Raw genomic sequence first — 7,768 nt, 5'->3', positions numbered from 1 at the left:
TTTGATTTGTTTCAGTAAAAATCTACTTAAAAACAATTTGGCACGTTAAGCTTTTTATGTTCTTATTTTATTTAAAAATAACTAGAAATAAAGTTATAAGAAAATGTATTACAAATTCTAAGAATTATGTATATATTTACAAGGAGGACAGGTGACCTTGTTAGTTCATCTGAAGACACAAGATGCAGACCGACTCTAACCGATCGTATTGATATAGTATCTATGGAGCAGGCTTACGTCTAGCAATGGATATCCTAGAGCCCAAATAATTATGATGAAACTCGGACATAATTGTTTGTATCAAAGGGGCAGTTTGAATATGGCGAAATAGTTTTTAGATGTTTCGTTCAATTGACTAATGTATAGGTTACTAATGTATATATGGATCGACTCCGTGTGCTATTGACCTCTGAGGTCCAAAGATAATTGGGTCACGTAGAGTCTTCGGCCGGCCTTTCCTGACTGACTAATACCTAATTGGAGATTATTAGTTGCTATTGCTTTGTTGATTCATTGTGGAATTGTTTTGGAATTTAAACTATGTCCAATTTTTTTCTGACCTGTTAAAATATTTATCGAATAGTTTTATTAATTCTGACAGTGTAAAATATTGTTTTCGGTAAAGTTTAATTTTATTCTAGTCAAATATTATAGTCATTTTTTAATATCGAGTACCATTAATAAATTACATTTAATAAACTGGAAATTTTTATTAGTATTTATTTGACAAACAATTACACAAGTCCTTTGTGACAATAATGGCGCTTATCGTAAGATTTTACGACCTCTCCTGGACGGTGTGGGAGTTAGTGAAGTCCTAATAAGTCGATAGATCGTCTGTCGATTTATTTCAAAGTATTAAAAATATTTTTTTTATTAAAAACCGAAAACCGAAATTACTTCCTTACGTTCTTACTTTCCTTGTAATTAAATAGTAATTAAAATTAATGTTTTTTTATTAGTAATTAAAATTGTACGTTTTCGATTAAAATATCTTATCTTTTTTATTACGACTTGTTACTTAAACAATTTATTAAATCAACGAAACTTTAATACACAGGGTAATTTGTTATTTCTGTTTGGTTATTTGTCAAGAAAAAGTTTTAAAGCTACTTCCAATCAAATACTAACTATAAAGTTATGATTCTAAACATAATACTTTAGCGGTACAAAATGCGTATGGTCCGTAGACAGTAATTAGTTTTAATATATAACAATCGGAATGAATTTTTTACCATAGATTTAGTTATTCATTATTTCTGAAATCTTTTGTTATTTGGAAAGGGTGTATAACATACATTAATTAACAGCAAATGAGCTATAGATTAGAAACATTGCGGAAACCAACCCGCAGAGACAAGACAAAGAGCTAATGATTCGCACTCTTTAAAGCATCACCCTTAACCAATCACCCGTATAAAATAAATCGATCGCTCTTCACATCACTACACCCACATGTTAACTCATTTTAATGCCTCGTATCCTGACGCTGCACTGGAACATTCGTTCCAACCTAACTTTTATTCACCGACCTTTAGGTAGAACATTTTATAGCGTATCGTAAATTATAAAACATGAATAAAGACGTTTTGTGAACTGACCATGACGTCCAGACATTTCCATTTTAATAATTTTAATATGCGCCATTTTAGTGGCTCTGTGTTATTATAGGTTTAGCGCTGAATCAATTTGCCATAATATCTGCGGCGGTGTATCATTGTTATGGAAAATAGCCGCGATAAATTTGAAATTATCGCCGCTAACGACTTGTTCGACGTCAACTTCGCATATTCGCGTACACGCAGAAATGTCCCGTACGCCACAACCAACTCACATAGAGCCGTGTGAAGAAATAACGTCGGTGCAATTAAATAACAATTACCGATGATTGTTTTAACACTTATGCCGTTTCTAAGAACGGGAAGGATGCTTTTAAATTTAATCGCATTAAATTCACCTCTCCGAGTATAAGAATGAATAAGTTCTACAGAGTATTTACTTTTTGTGCAGATAATCGTTGCGATTATACAGGGAAAATATTGTAAGAACATTGTCACACAACAAAAGATATAGGATTTAACAGTATCTATGTATCCAAGAAGTATGTCCAAAGTCTTTTGATATTTTTCTCATGTTAACGACTATAAAGATGTATGTTATGTGAACAAATAAATATGACTGGCGTTGTTTTTTCAGTTAGAAAATGTCAAATCGATACAGTCAAGCCATGCATCACAATTTAAAACGACGCTCCGTCTAGAAGACCGCTTGGTCACTCAAAGTATCGTCCACACAAGCGACATACATCTTAGATCCTGGTTAGAAAACCTATGTAACGTCTAGTATTGAGGCCCCACAGAAGCCTTCGATCTTAGCAAGTTCGATGAGATGGGCGAACAAGATTTTGGAAAAGAGACTATATTTCAGGTTGAATGAGTAAGTGCAAGTACGGGTCCTTTACTATATCACAAACTCCTGTACCAATTTTTAATAAACTATTAGCGTTGAATATATCAATCACACTTAACAATTATATAAATGACATTTATATTCTTAGGTGGCAGAGAATAAAGCTTGTGTCTTGTTATATTTCCGGAAAGTTGTAAAATTGTATGAATTATTTAACATCTGTTTTATTAGAAATCTATGAGAGAAGCCTATGTCCAATAGTACACGATCCATGGCCTAAGTGATGACGATAAAAACGTCGTGACGGATGCAAAAGACATTAGACATTACCGATATTAAAAATACCAATACTGCACCTAAAATACTAAAAAATATACTATAATGCATAAATATTTATACCGGTAATGAATTATTTAATTGATCCTAGCATAAACATTTATTTTCCATATTTTCGTAATCTATAATTATATACATAAGTAGACACATGACATGTACGATACATGCATGCAAGGGTTTATATAAATAATATAATTCAACATGGATATATATGTAAGCAAGAACCATTCTGACCAATTTTAAAATGGTAGCCTAAAGAAAATTTTAAATATTTTTTATAGTTATATATTTTATAATACCAGGTTTCGGTCATAGAAAAGACGTCTATGGATGAGAACCGGAGTTCCCTTTGAAGAGTTCTTCTCTTATTTAGTTGTCTTCTACAGAATCTTAAACAGGACGTTTAACTTTTCGCATTAATAATATATATGTATATCACTTTCGAATCACTTCGTATCACTTTATATCACTTCCGAAGTAAGATTATTTCGAAAATTATATAAAATAAATAAACACAATATGACTTAATTAAGCTGTTGTGTAATTATAACTTAAAGTAAAAATTATATATATAGAAAAACGAGAAAAAATACTCAAGCTGTACTTCTGTCAACCAGCGTGACAGAGCCGCGGCCAGATGAGTTAAATTAAATTGTATGTAATGCTAGAATAATAAAGAATCGTCACATCTACAAACCGATCGCCTCGGCCCGCTTGTAGTGTAATCCAATAAATATAAACGATTGTATAATTCGAAACGATATTAATCCGTAAATAGCTTACATTTAAATGAGACAACCGGTCGGTTTTTCACACGTCGACCGCGTGAAGTGGAATGGAGGCGCGCCGCGGGAGTCCGTGGCCGCAGCGGCCCTATCGCACGCATCATGTTAACGCGACATCACGTAATCGTTATGGGTTATCGTTATACCGTTACACAGTTCTGCGCTCAACTAGGACTGCGGAGCGTCGAGTAGCGATTACTAATCAACCTGTTCTCTAAATGTGGCAACACGTGTGGCATTAGTTTGATCCCCAACTAGACTTATACGGAATTAGAGAAAACCGCATAGGTATAGGTGCAGTAGTAGTGAGATTGAGGTTGGTGACAACGGTTATACGATCGCTGATTTAAAAAAACCATGATAATGCACATTTTTGATATAATATACAATCGCCCGCAAACGCAGGAGATGAAACTAAGATTTCTTTTAAAAAAAATTGGTTAAGATATGTTAGATCAATCAAACCGCACCAGTTTTGCATATTACACTATGGTCGTAAACTTTCTCTTTGAGTGGCAGCTTGGGTCCTAGTAGTAGGAATCATAACAATGCCATGTAACCCGCCCACTGTCACTTTCAATCGTAAAGCCGATTAAAAGTAATATATAATACATGTGAGAATTTTATTAACATATATTATTCACATAATCCTACATTTGTTACTAATTAATAATTAAATACATTTGTAGATGTTAAATTATATTTCTAATGATTACGAAGAAAGTATATATAAAAAAGTTTAATCATGCATCACTAATACAAAAATTATATGACATATATTTACGGAGAAATGGCGCCCAATTAACTTCAAAACTAATAGCATTAACTACAATATTCTCTAAGCCAATTAATTGTTGTATTATTTACAACGTAGGCCGGAATAAATTTTTATAGCACTTCACATTGATTAGTGAAACGGGCATGCCGACTGTTTGACGAGCGAATTAACATTTATAGAAATTAATCGATTCCGTGTATATCGATTTTGACTACGCTATTCGTTGAATCGAGCAATAAATGTCTCGTTATCTCTAATGGTAACATATGGGAAACAGGACCGATTGAATGATACACTATTCCTGTTTATTTTTAATTAATTTCCTTTGTAGTAATTCGATGTTGCGTCACTTGTTAGAATTCGTTTGTGTTCAGTAATTTGTTACCCATGGAAAAAAAAATATTAAGTACTCTATTGGCTACGTGTTTCTATAGATCTTCATCTATTTACATTAGATAACTTTATTGCCGTGTAAAATACAAGATTGCTATTTCATCGACTATTATTTATCACATTTTTATATCATAAAGTCAGGTAACCAGCTCACTCAACTCGTACAAGAACTAGTGTACGTCTAATTATTCAAATAATTAAATTTTACTTTGTTCGTCAGACAAAGTAAATATAGTGCACTTTTAACCGCACGTCTATAAGCAAATGAAAGAGACAAACTATTAACTCTCCACATTAATGTTTACGTGTGATTATTTTTAAAAGATATGCAAGTAATAATCTATATAACATTTTTATGTAAAGTTACGGCACTGCTCTTTAATGGCATGAATCACCATTATGATATCTAACTCTATCCCCCTCTAACCCCTACCAAAAGAACAGGTCTCTCTAATATGAATATTTAAAATCGAGAAAAGAAATAATAGTAAATGTAATGAATTAAAGAGTGTTCTTCTACATGCGTGTATTCGGAAGACGTTACTACTTAGCGACATTTATTAATTTATTCTCTATTAAACATTGTTGAAGGCAATACTACTCGTGAAAGAGATATAAATATAAGGCATTACAAAGTAATAATTAATAATTTAAAAAAATCCTCCTTTCATCGATTTAATGCGTAAAGTTTTTAAGAGCTTTTATTATAAACATGCATCTAGAATCATAACAACTCGACTTGCAACGATAAGTTAGTATGCGAATACTTAACCATGAAATTTACTGTGGTGTCAAATTCTTCGGAAACCTGCTTTATACACCCACTTAATCCTGTGTTGTTCTGTATACTGAACTAGTCGTAATCACAGGTATGGATACTAAATGTGGTTAAGTTTCAATGTTAAAAAATATTGCCGTCGAAGGCCAGAATAGGGGCCGTTAATAATCAAAATGCAGTCGTGTTGTTTATGGCTTCAGCCTTAATGAACACGTCGTATAAAGTTAATATTTTCAAAGAATAATTTCATAATTTACTCGATTATGGGGATGTCTTGATTGAGCAATTATTGTGTATCCGTTACATGTTAAAGTATAGGATATTTAATGTTATTAGAAACAATCGAGATATTGTTTATATAACAGTAAATGATTTCGATGATTGGTTCCACCATCTCTAAACCAGTATACACGGAGAACGGGCTACTGTACCGATCCTTTTTAAAATTTGTCTTAAGCGTCAAGCTTTTAAAATACAATGTTAGCAACTGCAAAGATGTGAATATATTGGGCATTTGTCAAAAAAACTTTTAAATCTTTTACATCTATTTCTAATATCCTGTAAAAACTCTAAAATATGTAAAATAAAATTAAAAAGGCAATGTGACAGGCTAGTACCTTCTGGCATTACAAAGACTAAATTTATAGAATATTAATACATAGCCATCGGAATTTTAAAAACGTTTTTCATACTATATTATTACGTCATTTATTATTTCTGAAACCATTGACGTTTTTGACAGAATGTACTATACATTGATTGTCAGCACACCCATAAACAATTACCCTGTATGATATCTGTAGATATACGAGTGAATTTTGTCGTCGTTGTTACAGCCTTTAGACGCCCATTGCAAGGCATAGGCCTCTCCAAACAGTATTTACGGGTTGATATACAAAAACCTTTACGCTTGGCAGTGTGGTACGCAGAAGAAGCTGCTGCCTACCGTCTGGATAATAGTTTGTGAAAAGTGGTACAAAGTGTAAATTATATAACATTGTATTCTGGTAATCGAACCCGTGACCTGTGATCGCAAATCTCAGTCCTCTACCGCTGCTTAATCATTACCTGCGAAAGATTTTATAGTCGGATAATCACTTTTAATATTTTTTTATTACCGTAGTTTTTTAAAAATTTACAAAGATTTTTTTCTTTGTAGTTATGATAAACCTTTAATACACTTTATTAATTTAGTAGTAATCAGAGTTTTTAACGTTTTTTCTATATATCATTACCTAATGTAGCCATAAATTCTGTTACTGGCTATTTACTTACATTTAAAAAAGATCATTTATCTTAATTTCAAACATTAGCTTCTACGGTAAAAAATAGACTTCTATCCCGCCATTGTTGTATGTTTTTTTAGAAATTATTTGTTTTTAAAATGGAGTGAGGCACTATATTGAGTAGGTAAGGAGCCAGTAGACATTTTTGTTACATTGAAAAAGCTAGAGATTAGCCTAATGGCTAGCATACAAAGGTACAGTGAAACAATGTCTGTGGATCAATTGCATACTTAAAACTAAAATTGAATTCTCTATTATGATCTTATACGATATTTACGAAACGGTTTGTGCAGATGAATTCCTCTTTCATCGCAATATGTCTATCGGCAGATGCTACTCAAAGTGACCATTATAAACTGTCCATAAGCACACGTCGAAACTTTAATTAGGCACTAAAAACGGTATAATTAATAACATTTGAAGTGATCGTTAATTATATACAACATTATTATTTTACAACCACCATAAATTGCTGCGTAGTTATTGTCCATGTGCGGTGCCAGGTACTCGTACATAACAGGTAGAAACGTTTTAAAAACGTTATCCTAATTTACACCCTATTACTATGACTGTTTCTGTTCTATTCCGTTAGCAATTCAGGTGTAATGACACTATAGCATATATATGTATTTTAGTTATTGTGCTTGTTTAATCAAAAAGTATTTGTAATTTCAGTAAATATGTTTAATGGTATTTATTTTTCACTCTCTTGTTCTTTTTACTTTAGTAAGTTATATATAGTATAACTCATTTACAAAAATAATAACTTCAATATTGTAAACAGTAAATTGATCGCAGTCTATAATTATGCTTTGTATAAAATGTAATAAGCGATATTTCATAAATCTCCAAAAAGCATTAATACACGGGGTCGTAAAACAAACGGAGTTATAAAAGTTAGCGGCAAAATGAAATACATAACTTTTATTCTCAATTCAATTTCGTTGTTTGATAATAAATTAAATATCAACAAGAAAAAAGATTACTCATAATCAAGCGGGGC

This window comes from Battus philenor, unplaced genomic scaffold (assembly GCF_028537555.1).
Source record: "Battus philenor isolate CCGP_79_NKW_IND1 unplaced genomic scaffold, ilBatPhil1.0.hap1 SCAF_2, whole genome shotgun sequence".
Taxonomy (NCBI): domain Eukaryota; kingdom Metazoa; phylum Arthropoda; class Insecta; order Lepidoptera; family Papilionidae; genus Battus; species Battus philenor.
This window is presented reverse-complemented; position numbering follows the sequence as displayed.